This window comes from Littorina saxatilis, linkage group LG5, assembly GCF_037325665.1.
Source record: "Littorina saxatilis isolate snail1 linkage group LG5, US_GU_Lsax_2.0, whole genome shotgun sequence".
NCBI classification, from domain to species: Eukaryota; Metazoa; Mollusca; class Gastropoda; order Littorinimorpha; family Littorinidae; genus Littorina; species Littorina saxatilis.
In genome coordinates, this window is record NC_090249.1 from 12,300,777 (window position 1) to 12,322,585 (window position 21,809).

The window sequence follows — 21,809 nt, forward strand, 5'->3', positions numbered from 1 at the left end:
TCTCTCTTTCTGTCTCTGTCTATCTCTCTGTCGCTCTCACTCTCTCTCTCTCTCTCTCTCTCTCTCTCTCTCTCTCTCTCTCTCTCTCTCTCTCTCTCTCTCTCTCTCTCTCTAGTCTTGAACAATTCATTTTGAATTACAATGTTTCTATATATAATGCTCTTCATGTACTTAAATTTACGTTGTTGTTGTTGTTTTGTTGTTTTTCTTAATAAATATGTAATCATGTAATGAGTTTTTAGTAGTTGTTGTATTTGTAGATTAGTGCCTCTTTTGGGGCGAGGGTCAGATGCAAAAGAAAGCATCTTTATGCTTATTCTTGTTACTCTCAAAAAATAAAGAATTGTCATGTTCAGTTCATTATCATTCTCTCTCTCTCTCTCTCTCTCTCTCTCTCTCTCTCTCTCTCTCTCTCTCTCTCTCTCTCTCTCTCTCTCTCTCTCTCTCTCTCTCTCTCTCTCTCTCTCTCTCGGATAATGACAATGACGACGATGACATGACAACGATGATGATCCGTGTATATCACACTGCAAATCTGTTACCCCCTGCAGAGTGATGACGTAACTGTCATCGATTACTCTACAGACACTCCACCATACAGCTGATAGGGTCTTTGGCCTAGCTCGGTCACAAAGATCTTAGGGAAAACTTGCCTCTGTGTTGGTAAAACAGATAAACACACGCACGAAACCTAGCACGAAAAGAGAGGATAGAAAAGAATTGCAATGAAACTCAGCGATGTGACTTTCTCGTTTGCCTGCGCACTCTAAGCATTGGGGAACACTTCACCTGGAACAGTTAATTCAACGACTTATCAAAGTCGCAACCCTTACTTTTTGTATGTTTGATTTACACGTCGCTCGCACTTAATACAGATATTAAATGATTAAACGATCTTTGATGCGGAAATGTAAGCATGGCTACCTCAAAAACACTCGCGCATCATTCATTGGCTCTACGTCCATTCTATCTGCATCTTGGTTGTTCAAAAACATCTTAACCGGATTACTTTTCTTTATTTTATAGTACCTGCATACGTCGTATTATCATTGGCAGTTTGGCATGTTTGGATTTATAGAATGAGTCACTGTGGCACGTCGACAATGACACTGTACCGTCTGTTGTCCCGAATCCGCTTCCGATGTGAAACTAATGTATCTTTCAGGAGTGCTAATGGACTTAGTTTTTGTCAGCCTCAATACAGCAGGTAATAGCAAAACGTCTGCATCCATCCTCGGCTAAGAACGAAGCTGCTCTTCCGCAATCAATGGAGTGTCATGGAAACAGCATCATAAGCGGGAAGCGGCACATTTACACAGACAAAGTTCCACACATGCACCCCTCCCCCCCCCCCCCCCCCACAGGTGAAAAGAGTAATGGAAAGTATCGATTTTGTCGTAAAGGGGGTTGCATCAATCGTATCTTTATCTTAATTTTCCTTTACCTGAAGTATCGATTTTGTTTGTAGGTGGATAACATCAGTTCCTTCTTTAATTTCATTTCAGTTGGTTTTATCTGAATTATGTTTATTTAAAGTACCTGCCCGTGTGACAACAAACTAACAGTTTACGTGTGTCTACACTCTAAATTTTATAACACTTTGAGAACACTGAAAGTGTTTAGGGTGAACACTTAAAGTGTTAGGGTGAACACATTTTTACACTTTTGGAACACAGAAAGTGTTCTCAATGTGTTATCCTGAAGCATCTTCTGCTACCTGAACACTTTTGGAACACATGGTAAACACTTTTTTGCACAGTGGAACACCAGGTGAACACACGTGTTCAACAAGTGTTCCACAAGTGTTCCACTTCGTCTTTTAGTCATGATCCGAATAAAATAATACATTAAAAATATTTGGGCCTTGAGCAGATTCGAACCCGAGATCTTCGCTTTGCCATGTCAGCGCTCTACCGATTGAGCTACGGAGACTCGTCGGGATCTAGCGTCGCTTAGAGTATATAATTTTTATACCCCCTAGACCGCTGCGGGACGTTTTTTTGTTTTTGTTTTTAATCGTGTTGTGCTTATATTTTTTCATCAAACATTTATTTCATCTGAGACATCTAATAAGCGGTAAGTATTAGCATTTTTATTTTTACAATTTAATAATGTTACTAATTGTCCCATCATGCTTCAGCTGGACCAAAAAAGAACGTTGACACTTTTAGATCTGTGGACCTGTCTGCGTTGTCGCTGCGTTGATTTGGCTCAGGATTTCCGATTGTTATCTGTAAGTTGCTTGCTGAGATTTTGTATTAATTCATCTAAGCTTAGTCACTCGTATTTTTGTTGTAACATGTTCCTGTTACTTGTATCTGTGGACGTTTGAAGACAATTTCTCTAATTTTGCTGTCGCAACGGTTTCAGCTGATCAGTGGACCTTTTACATTAGTTCTGCGTTGGTAAATAAACTCTATTTCAATTTGATGTTGATTTTTTATTCTGGTTGATGTGCTTGGTTTTGTGTTATTGTTATACTTGTATGTCCAGGGGTTCCTTATAATTATAATGGTGGTCCAGTGAACGATACCTTCCGCCTGTGGTCAGAGCAATACATTAAATTTTGCAGATTTTCGGATTCTTCTTCTTCCTTTGGTTAGATCATAGATGTACGATCTGCACGCTAGATAAAGTGAAGCGGTAGGCTAAAAACAGCATACATTAATGAACAACATTCATCATAATAGTGGCCAGGTTGATTGTGTGCGCAATTTAGAATAATTCTATGCATGCTTGGTTGTATTTGATTTCACAGATCTATCACACTTTCAGGGAACTGGGAAGCCGTTTGAGCTGATGTGCCCATGTGGCGAATCGATGTGGGCGTAACCTGCGCACATTTCTTCTGAATTGCACTGAGGATGAACAGGAGGCACTGACGGCAACCCAGACGTGTTTACCAAGGTACGCATGTCCTGCATTTGCATATAGTGTGTAGTTTTGCAGAGAAATATTGACTTTCAAATTGATCTGATAAGTTTTGTTTGTTTGTTTGCTTAACGCCCAGCCGACTACGAAGGGCCATATCAGGGCGGTGCTGCTTTGACATTTAACGTGCGCCACACACAAGACAGAAGTCGCAGCACAGGCTTCATGTCTCACCTAGTCACATTATTCTGACACCGGACCAACCAGTCCTAGCACTAACCCCATAATGCCAGACGCCAGGCGGAGCAGCCACTAGATTGCAATTTTAAAGTTTTACGTATGACCCGGCCGGGGTTCGAAGCCACGACCTCCCGATCACCGGGCGGACGCCTTACCACTAGGCCAATTGTGCCGGCGGTTGCGGAATCATTGATTATACTATTTCAGTGCTGAAATACTCTGTTTCAAAATTAATATCTCCGTGCAAAACACACCAGACAGTCGCCAAACTCATATGTGGACACACACACACACACACACACACACACACACACACACACACACACACACACACACACACACACACACACACACACAGCCAGCCCCCTCTCCTTCCACATTTGACAGAAATCTAAATGTTGATACACAGTTTCACAATAAACAAAAGTATGAGAATCAGAACACTTGTCAGTGTTGCTTCGATGTGGAACTTCAGTAAAATAGTGTTTGATTTCTTAACATGCATCTTGTGTGTGCAGGAACCATACTGCTTCGCTGAGGCAGTTCACTTTCTGGAGATGGAGCTAACAGTAATGCGACGAAACCTTGTGGATGCACTTCATGTAAGTTTAAGCTTTCTGTGGGATACAGCGCAGTTACATTTTGAGAATGCTGCCTTATTTTGCAGTCTTCTCCTTAAAAGGTGGAAAAAATATACATATTTTTAAGTTCAGTGAGTGCTGAGGCCTGCAATGATAAAATGTTTTCCTGAACTTAGTCTACTCAGAATTTCCATTCGTTATGGTAGAGTAGTGCCGTAAACACTGAGGCCAGCTTTAGTCAAAGCATGGCCAACAGACAACACGCTGCTGATCCGCTTGGATCTGCCATTGCCGCTAACAGTGTATGCAGGGTGCATTCAATATGACACCCTTTTCTTTTGAAAATATTCTCATCGGAGTTTATGATTGGTTTTGACAGTGATCGCTGGCCTCCAATGGTCGCTGACAAGGTCAGTGTTTTCCTTCGGTTCACGTAGGTTTAGCTTGAGATCACGTGAGTTAAAAGCGATCCGTTTGTAAGTTTTGGTTAGTTTGATCTAAATAATGAAATATTTTAGAAAATTATGATAGAAATTAGAATGCATTTTATATTAAAGAATGCATTCCATATCATAGAACACATTCTATATTTATAGAATGCATTCTATAAAATAGAAAACATTGTATAATATAGAATGCATTCAATCATACTTGTCATTTGCCCAGAAATGTATTCTATTATAGAATGCATTCTATAACGTCCAACAATGCATTCTTATGATAGAATGCATTCTTATGATAGAATGCATTCCATAAAGCGCCACAAAACTTCTACAGGCCAGCTCGGTATGGTCCCTGCTTCGAAAGCAGATCTACAAACACTCTCACACACAGCTCTCTCTTTCTCTCTGTCTCTGTCTCTTTCTCTGTCTCTGTCTCTCTCTCTCTGTCTCTCTCTCTCTCTCTCTCTGTCTCTCTCTCTGTCTCTCTCTCTCTCTCTCTGTCTCTCTGTCTGTCTGTCTCTCTCTCTCTCTCTCTCTCTCTCTCTCTCTCTCTCTCTCTCTCTCTCTCTCTCTCTCTCTCTGTGCGTGTGTGTGGCTGTGTGTGTGTGTGTGTAGTTCTGCTTTTCTTTGCGGGGCTGGCCTGTTGTAGTTTCGGGACATTATGCATATAAATTATAATGCATTTCAGGACGTTAAAGAACGCATTCTATCATAAAAAGCATTTTGGTATTTTGTGTAAATAGAATGCATTTTATCATATAAGGCAGTTCGGGACGTTATAGAATGCATTCTATAATATAGAATACATTACATAATAAATGATTTCCTTATAATTCATTATTTAGATCAAACCAACAAAACTTAGGTAGTTTCTTTACAAACGGATTACAAGAGGGTGCATAAAAAATAAAAAAAAGTTTACCTGTAACTGCGATTGTTGGAGATCTGCTGACAGCAAGAAGAAGTCCACTATTAGTTAAGATTTACACTTCAGTGTTATCAATTAACTACAAACGTTTAACACAAACCTGTTAAGAGTTGGAAATTCATCATGTTCTAAAACTCACTTTTATTTCGAACAGGATGTTCCGGACAGCGAGTTGAAAACTAAACCAAAGACCAAGGGCCTGGAATCCTCCCAACTCTGAAGGGTGTTTTTGTTATCGGACTTTCGTGTGTGAACTTTCAAGATGGCGTTTACCAGAGCTCCGTTCATATTATTTAATAGCAACATATACCGAGCAACAAAAGAAACGCGAAAAAATTCTGCAATGTTTGATTGACAAAATCTCGAACAATTATGGAGTTAGAATTATCAAACCACAACATTTTGATGAAGGCATGTTTGACACAGCTGTTGCGTGAGTATTTTGATGCTGCGATTGTTTCAACACACGGGACAAAACGAAGTTTTGGAGGTCTCGCTCAGTCAGTCTTCATCGCGTTCTCTGGCCACTGATCGGACACTGGTTGCTACCAGTGATGTTCCTAGTATTGTCAGCGGCTGAATTGAATCGATGTCGAAGACGTTGTGGAAGGAAATTGCGATCTTGTCTTATTGGGGTAATGCGAAAAAATCTACCGCGTTGCATAACTGCAGTGCTTCCAATGTCACCAGAACATTGCAGAAGGTGATAAACTGTTGACACATGCACGTTTAAAGCACATGCCAGCGCTTCTGGATCACCCCCAGCTTTAAATCGACCTGGCATTTTGGTGGTGTCAATCTTGGCATCCTGGCTGTTTCAAAAGTGAGACTGGCAGCAAGCGTGCCATGGTCTCTTTTGGTTGCTAATGCATTAGTGAACACATCTCACATATCAGATTTCTCCTGCTCTACTTGCACGTGCTGCGAGCGCGCATTATGTGTTTTACGATAAACCTGCTTGTCTTGTGTGTTAAAACAGTCACAGCATCAAAATAATCACACAAAAGCAAGGTCAAACATGCCTTCATTAAACTTTTGTAGTTTAATAATTCTAACTCTATAATTGATGAAGATTTTGTCAATCAAACAATGACGAATTTTGTTGCTCGGTATATTATGTGTTCAACAATTCCTACCCCAGACCCGTTTGTTCTGCGACTGCTGCAGACATTTCTTTTTGTCAATTAAAAATGCTTCTTTGCTCACAAAATTTGATTTTAATGTCTTTCTAAATTGTATGACAGTGCAGGATGAAAGTGTTCCAAAAGTGTTCTAAAAGTGTTCCAAAAGTGTTCCAAAAGTGTTCTAAAAGTGTTCCAAAAGTGTTCCAAAAGTGTTCTAAAAGTGTTCAAAAAGTGTTCTAAAAGTGTTCTAAAAGTGTTCCAAAAGTGTTCTAAAAGTGTTCCAAAAGTGTTCCAAAAGTGTTCCAAAAGTGTTCTAAAAGTGTTGACCTGAACACTTTTATGTGTTCAGAAGTGGTTACAGCAGGGTGAACACTTAAAAGTGTTCAGATGTGAACACTTTTGGAACACTTTTGGAACACTTTTGGAACACTTTTTTGTGTATAGAACACTTTTTGTGTTCCAAAAGTGTTCCAAAAGTGTTCTACTAAAAGGGTGTTCAGAAGTGGTTACAGAAAGGGTGTTCAGGAGTGGAACACTTTTGTTTAGAGTGTAGGACTGTAATTGCGGACTTATGTCTGAGGTGACTGAGAGGTAATCTCCCAGTATCTTATCTATCCTTTTCTATCTTTTTCTGGCGAGCTCATGGCATTATTTTTCACTGCAATAGTGCATCCGATAGAAACGTAGTACATGTGACAATTTACGACCCCCACGGCCAAGAACGAAACGTGTCTTCCGCAATCAATGGAGTGTCCAGCGAAACAGCATCAGAAGCGGTAACAACACGTCTACACAGACAAGGTTCCAGACTTCCCGTGCCCCCAGGTGCACCCTCTCACGCCCCCCCCCCCCCCCCCCCCCCCAGGTGGGAAGAGAGGTGGGAGGTATCGATTTTGTCATCAGGGGGTTAGCAACACAGCAGCGGCTTATTCTGTCATCCCGCGTTACGATCGTGACGCGTGCCTTGTCTCGCTAATCAGAGCTCGCATTCTCCTGTCACAGCCGTACACACAATACCTCTCGCGCGGACACTTGTTCCTTTTGTCTTCACAGCAGCTGGGTATTGTTGTTACTTTGTCTTTGCAGTAGCTTAACATGTGACTTCTTTTTTCGAAATTGTAACTTAATACCGTTCGTTCCATAGGTTGTACTGTGATTTAGTAACTAAATACCAAATGAAACATGTTGTCTTATGCTACCTATTGTGGATAGAAGGAAATACCGAGGGAAACAGTATTACGAGCTTTACTATTGTTTTGTAGTAATTACCAACCGAAACAATCACATTTGATGGTCTTGTTGTGGTTAAGTAGCTAGGAATTACCAAGTGAAACATTCAGTCTTATGGGCTCCACTGTGATTTGGTAGGAATTACCAAGTCCCACAATCAGTCTTGATGGCATCACTGTGGTTTAGCAGCAGCAACTAATTGAATTTTTTTTTAATTTGTAAATGGAATCTCGAAGGCCGTAGGCCTGAGGGATTCCATTTACAAATCACAGGTGAGACAATTTAGGCACACCCCGACATGTTGAAAGCAGCAGGTCGATATTGTAATTGTAAATCTATCCATTCAAAGGATCTTTCTTTTTGGATGTGAAGTGGCACCTCAATTCATCAATTTTATTCATGACTTGTCACGTACTTACCATCGCCTTCGGTGCAAGTATAGTCCCATGGAATGACGATGTGCTTAGCACATTATAATTCGCTTGAGGTTATTATGTGCTTTTCTATATTTTACAGACTGACTTTTCCATGGCTTGTTCCTTTTGAGAAGTCTGCAAAGGCCGAATCACAAAGTGACGTTCTCGCTAGAACAATTCGTAATTCATTATTACATGACGTCACATCCTTTTCATGTCTCGGTCACCAAATGGCGTACTTGCTGTCTTCCATTTTAGGCATTTCCCTTGATTTGTCTATCGTTCGTGCGCATGACCAACCGGCTGGCAGAAACTATTGCAGTCATAGCGACACGTGAAACACATGACTTGTATTGATACGCTTGCCAGGAAGTGTACATTGAGGCAGATCCATTTGGAGGTGAGACACGCTGATTGCCTGACCGCTGAGTGATTGCATTGACCAATCAAAATGTCGAATTAACAAAGAAGGATTTACAATGCGAATTACCAACTGAAGCAATCAGTCTTCTGCGCCAGTTGCGGTTGTAGAAGCCGTTGCAAGATGAAACAGTCTCGCAGATCGACTTACGAATCCTGTGCGAATTTGTATTCAAGACACGGATTTGGGTGCCGTTTGTTCGCCAAACGAACCAATCGGTCTTCTGGGCCATGTTGCATTTTTAGGAGCCGTTGCCCTGCGATACAGTTATGCTGATCGAGATACTTCTGGACTTACTAAAAATTAACCCTATGCGAATCTGTATGCACGACAAAGGTTTGGGTATTGTAGTTTCGCTGCAAGGTCTCAGAAAGCAGTGAAACAATCAGCCCTGTTTAGTAACAGTAACCAAGTGCAACCGTCTCGCAGGCCGACTTACACATCCTGTGCGAATGTGTATGCAAGACACGGAATTGGATGGTATAGTTTCTCTGAAAGAGCGAAGAAAGGTGATGTGGTTTAGCAGTGATCACTAAGCGTAACAATAATTATACGTTAATTGGATCACAGATCCAATTAACATATATATCTCGACATTCACTGGTCTTAGGGTTTTTGTTTTCAAAGAAGAAAGAAACTTGCTTGAACACGGACCACTTCTCCGAGCAAAATCAACAAACCTAATCACTCGCATTCCACCTCAAGGTCTCGGCCAACCAAGACTATGGCATACTCGTAGCAAAGCCGCCGAATGGTACCGTAAACCAAGAATAGTGACGTAAGAGAATAGAATGTCGTCTTTTGATTTGGAACGTGACGTGTTTCAGAACTTCTTCTGGACAACTCGGATGGTCTTCTGCGTAGTGGTTGGCACGAGATTCTTTTTCTTCTTCGACAGTTCATCCTCCGATACTGTAGCAAAACGTTTTATCTTTTTTTCACTTTCGAGTATGCGGACGACTGAACTTGACCGCTAAAAAGTAGTCCATTCGGAATCATTGCGCCGAGTCTGAACATGAGGTCTGAACATTGTTTTTAGGCAGGATCTAGGTGAAAGCGAGGCTGTTCTTATCTCTGTCGAGAGAGAGAGAGAAATACATGTCGAGACATTGCTTTTTGTTGGCATAGGGTCTTGCAGAAATTACCCATTAAACTACTGGGCTGGCAACTTTTGTGCCAGTTTCTTTTCAAGACACGGACTTGGATGCTCTAGTTTTGACGAAAGATCGAAGTTCTGCGCAGAGGAAGATAGAACGTGAGTCGCATTCTGGTCTTGCACGGAGACTCTGACTTACAACTCTGCATGGTCCACGCGTAAAATCAGATTTTTCTTTTCAAAGGACGCACAAGAATGAACAAACATTCAAGCGATATTGGATAATAAATTCTTGCGTTGTGCATTTAGGTCACAATATATTTGTTGAAAAGACAAGAACGGGATAGGTTTTTTATTTTTAATAAAGAATATTAGCTTGATCAATGAGTTCGGATTAGAGTGACCTATATCGCAAGAAAAAAATCTTCGGGTAAGTTCACGTTCTATGTATTTTATTTTTTAGGTACTTTCATAGTCAATCAATCAATCAATCAATAAGAAGCTTATATCGCGCGTATCCCGTGGGTACAGTTCTAAGCGCTTGTCGAAGAGTTGTCAACACAGGACTAACAGAAAAAAAGATAACATCTACAGACGGACATAAACCCTATCACACATACACTAGCAGACCCTAATAAACATACAACAAACAACTGTTTAACAACAATGTACACATCAATAGTCAAGTGCCTCTGGTGTTTCGGTCCTGCCACATAGTTTCGGATGGCGTTTGCTCAGACATTCATCGCGTACAAAATGTATTCATGAGACCAGGCTGTGTCCATAGAAGAGTGTTCAAAAGACTATTTCAGAAAGTGCTTGGTGTTTTCTAGACAATGAGAGAAAAAATAGTGACAACGGGACAGTAACTGAAAACAAAAGTTCGAAGGTAGCAGTGTTTACTTCTGGCAAGATATACTGTAATGGTGATTGGAAAACTGAATCGAAGAGTAGAAAAGGGTAACGATGTACTGTTGAGGTAATTGAACGTGTTGGTTCATAAAGTGCAGGGTGTGACACCCCTATGCTGATGATTGATTTGTACTCAGTCGTTGCTCTCTTCTCTTCCATTTGCTCACACCTCAAGATTGTTTGGACTCCATGTCACGGGAGCAAATTGAGAAGCGTGAAATGAATATATGTAGATACCTTACATTAAGAGCTAGAATTGTCACCTTTATGCAAACATAATTGTCACCTGTATGCAAACATAAAGAAACCCAAAACCCTATATATTCCGATGGAACAACACCGTTGAGGACTTCAGCACCCTGTGGAAAAAAAGTTGTAGCCACTTCCCACAACGGGGTTTGACCAACCAGCAGTAGGTGATCGGGCTTGCCCGGTGTGAGCATAACACGACTCTTGTTGTAATGGGACTAGGCGCAAATAAGACCCGTTACCCTTGGTCCACGGGCTACTGTTTTGAGACGGTCATAATAGACTCTTGGACTGCACCCCCCCAGCCGGCTTAGGTTGAAACAACAAACACAATTACCCCTCCTCTCCGCATTAGCGGGCCTGTGTATGTGAAAATTAACGTTGTGGTCCGCAGAGAAGAGCATTGTGAGGGAGGTACCCCTCTCTGGCTGGACGGTGGCCAGAGGACATCAGAAACAGTTTTCTAATTCCACTCATTCCACAGCGTTTGTGACGAACTGTTCGTGATCGCGCGCACTGTTGACATTGGTCTGTGTGTGTGAAATATCTCGCTCTGTGTTCGTGAACACTGACGTGGGAAATCTGCAGAGGAGAGCATTGTGAAGAAGGTACCCCTCCTTAGCTTGGCTGGCCAAAGGATAGCAAAAACACAGTTTTCTAAGTCAGCTAATTCCACAGCGTGTGGTTTGAACTGTTCACATTCGCGTGCACTGTTGGCTTTGGTGTGCTTGGTGAAAATGAAGGCAAGAATGAACAGCGTTGTGGGGAAGGTATTCCTTCCGGGCAAGATCGTGGTCGAAGAACAGCATACACAACGCTTTTGTGTCTATAGTTCCTCCTTGTAGTTCGAACTGACTAGAATCGCGTATACTGCTACCCACTAATCCACTTCAGTCGTTAATGCATTTCTGGAATCGTAACGAACATGGGCCATTCAGGACCCAGCAACAGTGCCGGAGTAAATCAACCTTCGCTTGTGTCGTCCGCGAAACTTGTATTTTATACTGACCGCTGAATACGTGCACAGGACCATGAACGTGCAAATAGGAAAAGGATAAAAGAAAGTTAATTTACGCCGTTCGCTTCACGCTGGCTCCCCCCCTCCCCCCTGAGGGTTAACGACAAAGCGCAGAGATCCGTTAACAGGGCAACGTGGAAAGGAAGCAAGCTAGCATGGGCCAGACCTTGTCAAGCTCCAGCTGAGAACTGAGGAAACGTTCTGGTTCTGGACTGGTTGGCCTGGAGTTCTAATTAGTCCTTATTCATTCTGCTGGTGAAGGAATGGCACTGACAATGGCTTCGTGTCTGCCCGCATATTATGGCGAAAACACCCTGGATTTAGACTGATTGGTTCTGGTCAGTTCCAGCACAATCCTTGACTATTCTTCTGTTAAAAAAACAAGACTGGCACTGGTTTTAGATGTCAGTAGTCTTCCGTAAGTGCATAGGTGAAGAAATGAAGTGAACATTTGCTGCATGTCTTCCGTGCCGACCCCCTTGGCCTTCATTGCTAATCGTTAGCTGCTAAATCTCGTCCACATTAAAGAAAAAGTGGCTGGTTGTGGATCATATGGTGTGATCTTTATTGCTGGTCACCACCTGGTCAAGCCCTGCTATAGGTGTAAAGGGAAATTATTCGGAGGATCAGTTGCTCCGACGGCGCGAAAGGGGATGGCTTTTCTGGAGCTAAGTAGAAGCCAGATTGAATTGTGCCGAGACCAACGTGTGGGGACCATGATACGAGTTTTGTGTCTTGCAATGGCTTTGTCAGAGCTGAGGAAAGGACAGCGACAGCAATGAGTTCTGATATCTAACGTGTGAATGCCGTGGTGCAATGCGTTTGAATCTTGCTTTGACTTTACAAAAGCTGAGCGGTGATGACATGAAATTGCGCTGATATATGGAACCTGTGCTTGCAGTGTGTGACTTCTTCGACATTTATATCATTGTTTAGGAATAATATGAACATTGTGCACGTAAGACACCCAGTCTTTAAATCAGTGACATTTTTAAGGGCGGTCGGCAAAGGACACTGCGACTTTGAAGTTGAATTTTGTGTGTGACAACCCTCCAGGTATATCTCTATAAATTGTGACATTATCGTCTTTCCATTGTCACAAAGTAAACGTCATCCTATGCGAATACAGCTTTTACGTCTGTCTTATGTGACACTAGTGAACCTAGCTCTTTGTTCGCTTTCTCTGTAGTGAACATCACGCTTCTTTTATGCTACTGTAAACCAACCCGTCCTTCGTTTTTACCACCGCAACCTAAACCTACTGTCGCTCGGGTACGACAAGATTTTTTTATGTGACTCCCTAGTGTCCAACTCAATCTGTTCTGTTTCATAGATTACTGGTGCATGATATCGCCACGCTGTCTGATACACTTGATAGCGCAATCAATATGGGATCAGCCAGCGGATCATACAGAGAATGGCCACTCTCTGTCCTACTGGACTTCACTTCTGCCGCAGTGTTGTGATTTCATTGTATATCGTGAACTCTGTGTTGCGTTCAAAGCCTGCTGCAAAACAAATGTGATTGTGTTAAAAAGACAAGTCTTGTGGTTTCCTGTGCCTCTTCGTCTGCTGCTAATTAAGAAGAGTGGTGAATAGAATTCAACATCACGGCCGGCAGATACTGATCTGCAATGATATTGTGTGAAGTTGTCTTCGTTTGACCCATTCACAGCAACAGAGTGGTGTGTGTTCGATTCAACATCATAGCAGCTACTGATCTGATATAAAAGCTTGTGATTGTTCTTCTATTCTACCATGTACAGCAAAAGAGACACAGTTCTGTAAATCGCTGTGCCTATAGTTACTATTTGCTGTGATCAATTAATGCAAGTGGTTTCGGGAACGATAACACTGCGTTAGTGTCTCCTCGTAATTAAATATGCACGATCTGGTGAAGTTTATTGTCAACGTTTTTGCAGTTTACAAGTGTTAAGGGTGTGGATTACATCACATCCGATTGCTTGTGTTAAGTAATTGGTTCGAGCCTACAAGTACTATCGCTTTGACACTATGGCTACTGACCTTAGTTATATTCGAAGTTTCTTGCAATGATTTATTTGTGATCTGTTTCATTAACTCTGAGTAGAACGTTGAGAACCTCAGTGTTATTGCTCGAGTCCAATAACAACCCTCCATATTTTAAAAAATCTCGTTAGCCTACTTTATTTGCACAAATTTTTACAGTTGCAATGAGATGACAGGAATGCAATTTCTCTTTTGCGGTACACTTCTGTCAACACAGCATTGTTAGCAAAGTATATTCAATATTCAGTCGTTGGCAGTTATTCGGGCAAGAGTCTTTGAGGTCGATTTGTAGCTGTAAGCAAGCTATAGACGTACGAGACTGACACTCGCTGATAGAAACTTATGCAGCCCCCCTTTGGCTGTCTGTTAGCTTGTATGTGGCGATTGAGTGCTAATTTCTATATCATAATTGCAACCGACTCACAATGGAAGCCTGCCTGAATGCATAGCTTAGTCACTGCGACGGCGGACGTTTCATGGCTACGTGAATACAGCCTGGACTATTCCTGTTAGATAGTCGTGGATCATGAAGAAAGCTTTTCATCCGAACAGATACAACCCGTTACCTGTGGCAGAATGAAGGTTAAGTGTTTTTTTCAATGTGACAGTCATTGCGCTTTGTGGCGAGAGGACCGGGGATTGAAAGAGGGAGAAAAAGAAGAATAAGTGTTTTGAACGATTTTGTAGCCAGCACATTCTGCGACTAATCCTCGCGTATTATATGTCACCAATTTTCACGGCGCGGCAGCGAAGCAAGCAAGACGCTGTACACGCGACCCAATCCTGCGATCTGTCGAGGAATCGGCGCAGGCAATTTGGAAGTGAAACTGTGTTTGTTTTCTTCCTTCAGTCTGTGAACGCAACCCATTCTGTCATACGAGGCAGAAGAAAAGAGTGTGAGTTTCTTCTGTTTCAACCTTCACTCTTTAGGCACAACCTACTCTGGCAACATAACGCAAATGGAATCGGTTTAGGCAACATACGAAAGAGAGAGTTGCTCCTGTGTTGGTTTCTTGCACTGTAAATCCTGCAGAAGCCCACTTAAGTCATACGACATCAAAAGATCCAGCGCAGGCAACAGAAGAATAAACCTTCATTTATGTTGTTCCTTCGCCTTGTCGCGCGACGCAGACAGAATCGCACGAAAGCAACAATCGACAGATACAGTTTGATGGTTTCTTTTTTTCTCGTCCTTCATTGTATCGACGCGCCTCACTCAGAAGGCATCGTAGGCATGCAACAGAAGAGAGGGAGTAGGAGAGTTTCTTTTGATGTCATCCTTCACTGTACGACTCACGTATAGAGACAAAGAGTGAGCGGTTCTCTAGTCTTCTTCCCTCACTGCATGGATCTTGGAGAACCAGCAAACACCCGCCCTGCTTGCCCGTCTTGACTGTAATGAATATCTCGTGTATGACCGGGAGCCGACACAGTCCGGACAACGGGCTGGGGGTGGCAAGGGCCCTCTACTCGTCCACCTTCCCCTCCCCCACCACCACCACTACCCCTCGCACCGCCCGCTCGGAGGACGGGAGGAAGCATGCCTTGCAGACCCTCAGGTTGTCCTCCACGAGTAGGTCCATGGCGCCCTTCCCGGACTACGTGGCCAAGTTCCGCAGCAAGATGGTAGAGATTAGGTCAAGTTTTCGCAAGAACGCCCGCATGGGCCTCTACAACGACTACTGGATTCCGCCCGACCTGCAGCCCTCGTAAGTGGTTTTCTGTTATTGCTGTTTCGCTGTTAGATTTTGTGTTATTAGACTAATTTGGGTTTTTAGATAGAACGCTTTAACGGTTTTAAGAGAGAATACGAAAAGGAGTATGTATATGGCCTAGGTTGACCATCAACGGTTGATATGTTGACCCTCTTGGTCTCAAAACAACGAAACATTGGTCTAATAGTCATTCCTCCCACTCACTCATCCACCCATTCACCCCTCTTCACATTCTGAAATTGAGGATAGTCGATATGCTTACATTATATGTATGCATAATTACACATTACATGTAATGTGTAATAATGCATAGACCTTGTAAACAGTAACGTAATGGATGCTGTATGCGTACGTGTTGTGATTCGGGTTGTAGAGGACATAATTTTAAACGAATGTGTCATACTCGTTTGCCGATTTCGACACTGTCCATTATTGCACTTCAGTGTTATTATGTCTGTAACGATTTCATCAACACCATTCGCTTCGGATTGCTGCAAACTGTCACGTTTCGTTTTTAGCTCAATAACGCCAATAGCCGGGCTTTTCTGTTTTCAGCGTGTTTATTGTGTTATGTCAATAGAATCACACAAAAATCAATGTCGCTTTTGTTCTACCCTTCTACTTCAAAAATGACATATTTTTACTGCGAAGTTTATTTGTCCGCGTCTGATTATTGGGAGAGGTAGGGGAGACTGTAATAGATGATGTTTATTCAAGAGTTTTGTTTGCTGTTTACAGACGAACGCTTACTAAGATCGACTACCGCTGTAGACCATGGTCTTTCCCTTGGGGGTATGTGAGGGAAAAAAGTCATATTTCTTGTGGGTGCACTGGTTATTTCGTTATTATTTTTGAATTTGGATTATTTGAACTGCAGGCTTCTCAGTTCCTTGCTGTCCAGAGACTTTGGCACACTTATCTGTTATTTGCGCACGATGGAGGATAAAAAACAGTATCATGGTATAGTTTTTTTTAACAGGGCTTTGGTGCCTTTGTAGAAGGCTTTGAAACGGTAACACATTACCTCTACCTGTGTACACCTGAATTTTGTAATCCAGTCTTGATGTGTGTTTTTGTTTTATTTTTTTCTTCTTTCTTTCTTTCTTTCTTACCTATTTATGTTCTTTTTCTGTTCTTTCTCTCTTTATTTATTTCTCTTTCTTACTCTCTCTATTTTTTTTCCCAGTTTCATAACACATGGTGTTTTTACGTGGGTACAGGCTTCGTGTTTCATCACGCGTACTATTTGTTTCTCCTCCAATCTGGCCTTCTTTATCGATTCCTAATTAGGAGATAGAAACACATGAGTGAAAAATGCTCCGCTTGTCTTGTATGGTTGTTAATTCCTATGATTGTTGCTCCGTGGTTCACTTGTTTCATGGAGCTGCTGTGACACCAACTCTGTACATACATGCACGGTTCCCTCGCAAGCTCTCGTAGACAAATACAGACACAGACAGACAGACAGATAAGCCAGACACATGTATACATGCACGCGCCGTTAATTTTGATCAAATACCATATTTAGAATCAGGGGTGGGACTTTTCTGCGAATCCGCAGATTTTCGCGGACACAACTTACGAATTCTTCTGGAGTAATCTATTTTTTCGCGTCCCATTTCATCACAGTATCTATAACTTGTTGACTGAATGATATGGAGAGAAGTGAAGATAATAATAATAATAATATGGGAGATTTATAGAGCGCTTCGCGTTCTCTAAGCGCTTTACAATGAACAAAATATATGAAAAAACAAACAAATATACATACAAAGCAAAGCAAAAAAAGCATGTGCAGCAGCATTCAGCACACAAGTGAACAACGAAACACTACATCAATACAAGCTGCAAGCATACTAACACAGGCAAAACATTCAAACATTCAAACACCTGATCAAAAATGCACCATATTGAAATAAAATTAATCAAAATACTGTGTGAAGAAGTGTGTTTTAAGGTTTGATTTGAAGGAACAAAATGTTTGGCAGTGTCGGATAGAGTAAGGGAGAGAGTTCCACGCAACGGCAGCAGAGTGGGAGAAGGCTCTCTGGCCGTGCTGTTTGCGACTAAAAGAAGATAGACGGAATATTCTAGTGTCTACAGAGGAGCGGAGGGATCGTGAGGGTGTATAGAGTGTGAACAGGTCAGACAGGTAGGATGGGGCTGAGCCAGATATTATTTTGTAGCAGCACTTATATTGGATTCTCAGCTCTACAGGGAGCCAATGAAGTTTCTTTAGCAAGGGGGAACAGAACACTGGAGGCTTGAGAGTTAAATTGTGCTGACTGAAAACTCCTGATAACTAATAGTCATGTTGAGCCTCAATGCATTGGGGCGTCACTTGGATCATACTATTGCCAGTATTGGATTATGGATACATGGTTCATTACGTAAATATGCACCATTACAATGTTACCATTGTTGTGTGAAAGTGTTTTTTATGTTTGGTTGGGATATTTTGGGTTTTTTTTTTTTTTTTTTGGGGGGGGGGGGGGGGTGAGGAGAATGTCTTTTTTACCTGATCCAATCGAGTTGAATTTTAGTCTCAAAATGCACCAGATTGCACAGATTTTAATGTACCATTTAAAAAAAAATCGGCGGGGCATGCCCCCGAACCCCCCGAAAAGGGATTTCCTCTTTTTTCATCACAAGAGAGTCCCATCCCTGAGAATACTGTGCATTTGCCATTTGTAGCAACTGGTGAGTTACGATTAAAGGTACTGAACTTGTCAAATCCAGGTGCACGGAGCCCCTGGGGCTTTTAGTCATACCTCAGGCAGCTATCCGTTAGAAGAACTACCAAGTTTCATTGACTTGCACCCAAAGAGTCAAGAACTGCGATTTTTTTACGAATTAATTTCGTACTCGGACCCGGCTGGTCTTGACCTATTTTTGGATCTAAATTTAGATCAGGTAGATCACCACATCATGCACAAAAAGACACGTCACTTAGCAAACTATGTCAGACGTCATCATGAGTTTGTGTAAAACAAAATGGAGGCCGGAATCACTCAGTTGAATCGAACTCCGACCAAACACCACGTAATAACTAGGTTAATTTATGCACTCGCGTGAACAAGAAACTGTCGAGCTTCACAGATGTCGTCGTTGGGTAGTTTTGGGTTTGTTTTACTACCATAGGAGGATTTTTGAACTGTAAATGCACTCAGCTGCAACAAAAACGCAAAACGAAGGCTGTGAGCTGCACTGTGCCTTTAAGAACGTTGGCTTACAATCTATCGTCGTGAATAAAACCCATTGATAAACTATCTTCACTCTTTCAAGTCTAAGTCAACACGAGGCACTGAATTAGTCAGCTGTCTGGGGGAAGGTTGACGAATGAAAAGTGTTGAATTCTTGACTTTGTCTCCTACGGGAAACCATTGCTTGTAGTAGCGATGTGTATTTTTCACTTTCAGGTTGTTATATTTTTTGCACGCATTTGCTGAATTTAAAATGATTGTATTACTTTTTGGGAGTCACAGTTAAAGTACCTAAACAAAACAAAAATGGGTTAAAGTGTATTTTAAGGAGTCTTTATTTAGCTGTTTCGTGGCTGTCTTTGCCACATACCTGTGTCAAGACTCTTGTCCGTTAAATAAAGTAGGCGACTTTACTGCCAATTTTACGAATAAAGCAGCTTCATATTTTTGACATTAACATAAGGGAAACTGTTATGATGCACATTCGTTCAGGTCGATAGAAATCATTATCTTAATTATTTTAAGTTCATACCATTTTTTCGTTTCCTATTTTTCTTTTAGAAATGATCTTGAACAGGGATGTTTTGCTCTTATTTTATTTATGTTTTTTTATTTATAGAACGTTCGTTGAATGTAGTTCTTGTTTACATTCATGTTTGCAAGTCAGATCCTTCATTTATCCAAATGCGAAAACTATTTCTTCACAGTTATATCCGGATTATTGCTGAACAGGGACTATGGAACCGAAACAAGCGTTATTTTATTCTTTGTGCTGAGAACGGTAATGGGCCCGATCACAGGAGCCGTGTTTAACTGGGCTTGAACGATGTTGATACACCCGTGCGAGCAGTGCCATTGTTGTGAGTAACTCTTTGAGAGCTTTGGTGCAGTCATTAAGACCCCCACAAACATGCTCTTTCACTCTGCCGCCTCATTGAAGTGTAAACACAATTATTCAAATGAACCGCTTTTCTCAACGGAGTGAAAAGACAATTATGGGACAAGTTCACAAGTTACTGAGTAGTTTGGGCCACAGGCACTTGACGAATTATACACTGTGAATACCATGACAGAAGCAGACATATAAGACAGGCTGGAAGTAATCGTGAAAAGAGAAAGGAAAAATGTTCACGACGAAGATGATGCAATATTTCAAGATAAGGGTCCTGCATTTGATGAACATTTCGCAAATTACCAACGCTTTTATATGGTGACCCATGATAGTATGAAGCAGGTGAGGCAAATTGTATGGGGAAAAGCAGTGACTTTGACTCATTTACAAATTTAATTCATTCCAAAAAAACGATTTCATGCTCTAGGTACGTACATATATGGCTTACTGTTGACAACGAGAGTTACATTTGGGACACCACTCTCGAACTTTACCAAAAATGAATTGCATGTACCTGTGTTAAGTTAAAATGGTTTTGTATGTTCAGGCAAGGGGGCAGGAAACTTTCGATTTCGTTTAATCGACCTCTCCTGACCCCATGCGCCCTTCCCACCATTACTCCCAACCCCTTTGCTCAGCTGTTGTTACACCCCCGGTATAGGGGTGTGTATAGGTTTCGGTCGATGTGTTTGTTTGTTTGTTTGTTTGTTTGTTTGTTTGTGTTCGCATATAGATCTCAAGAATGAACGGACCGATCGTCACCAAACTTGGTGAACAGGTTCTATACATTCCTGAGACGGTCCTTACAAAAATTGGGACCAGTCAAACACACGGTTAGGGAGTTATTGGTGGATTAAAATTATACAAGGACTTATAGAGGGACATCTTAATGGTCAAAGGGAAATAACCATTCTCACTCAGTCACTGCCACCAACTGAGAAGGTTATTTCTCTTTGACGGGGGTGTTTTTCCTACCTCGGAGGAATTTCTTGTTTTCAACAGTATTGTTTAATTTGTGGATCAAACCCTGTTATTGATGGTTGTCTCTGTAAACCGTGTTTGTATTTGAAACATTTCACGGATGAGCTTTCACTGTTTTGGGTGCTGTTTCCGCTCATGAAGACTTTTTTTGGTGTTTGCAGCTTTTAGCGAAGAAACTGATTGAAGGGATAGCAGCGTCTGTTTTATTAGCTACTAACGTATTCCCGTCAATCATTAAACTGTGTGTGTTGTTAAATACAGACACACATTGGGCGGACATTCAGTTTGTTCGTGGGATTATATTGTCAGACACGATCTGTTGTTCTGATCTTCGAACACTGTTGATGTGTGTTCTAAGCAAGAATTGTTTTAATTTATTTTTTATAAATCAGGCGATGCCTGCCTTTGAATGCTAGGGCAGACATAAGTGGACATTTTCACTTAGAGACATTCTTAAGTCATTGCCTAGTATGGCTCAACACCTATGTTCTGCTTTACACGCTCATGACTAAAAGGTGTTCCACTCAAAAGTGTGATTGACATATTACTGATTTACTAAAATGTGATGATGTTCCAAAGTTCCCGTCTTTGAGGTAAGGACAGATGAGAATTGCGCACGTCACTTGTGCACGTGACTTAAGGTCATGGATTTAGGACGTGACAGCCGGAGTGCCAGGGAATACCACTATGCAGTAAGACTGCATGACATCGTCTAGCCTTCCCGCACACACGATGTAGATCAATAAAGATGTTTTGTTGATCGTACATTGACATTGTGATGTACTAGAAGCTCTTCACATGAGTCCATACAGTACATGGAGTCTATTGAGGTCTAACGAATGACGTCTCACAACGTGCGCAGTCGTCCTTGGCGGTCAAGAATGCCGCCGCGATCATTGCGCAGACGACACTTCTAGACCGCCAATATTTTTTGTGCGCATCACGTGCTCCACATCAATCGGCCGGAAACGAAGCAATTGGGAAACCTGGATAGCAGCGTGTGTGCGATCTGTATTCGACCTTTTTTTTTAGTAAACCGTGAATACACGAATTTGGCGAAATCGTTGTCATCATACAGGAGAATGTATAGGTGGCTCTCTTAGCAAGCTGTTTTTTCTGGTCCTCGGGTCAGCCCATTAAGAATCCAGAATATATTGCTTTTTTGTTTGTCTGCTACAGAAATATTGAAAGAAGTGTTGCTGATTTTCACGCCATTTGGAATAAGAGTTGTGTGTTTTTTCTCTTAAAAAAGTGCTGTCAAGATGAACTCCACTTCCGATTAAAGCACCTGTATTGATATATATGGTTATTGGTAAGTAACACCACAACCCCTATAGTCCCACCCACCCCCCACAAACATAACTAGTCGTTTCGGTTTACCTTATCAATATTCACGTATATCAAATTGTAAGGAGTTGCAATCTCAGAGCATCATGTTTCTGCTTTTTTCGATCGTGTCAG

At 41.7% G+C, this 21,809-nt stretch overlaps 1 long non-coding RNA gene across 1 annotated transcript; it reads left to right on the plus strand.

Moving 5' to 3' along the window:
* The first annotated feature begins 1,896 nt into the window (after positions 1 to 1,896).
* LOC138966309 (uncharacterized) lies at positions 1,897 to 6,276 on the plus strand. Its single transcript, XR_011455665.1, has 4 exons — positions 1,897 to 2,233; positions 2,776 to 2,907; positions 3,630 to 3,713; positions 5,218 to 6,276. It is a non-coding gene; the product is annotated as an uncharacterized lncRNA (long non-coding RNA).
* Positions 6,277 to 21,809: the final 15,533 nt, after the last annotated feature.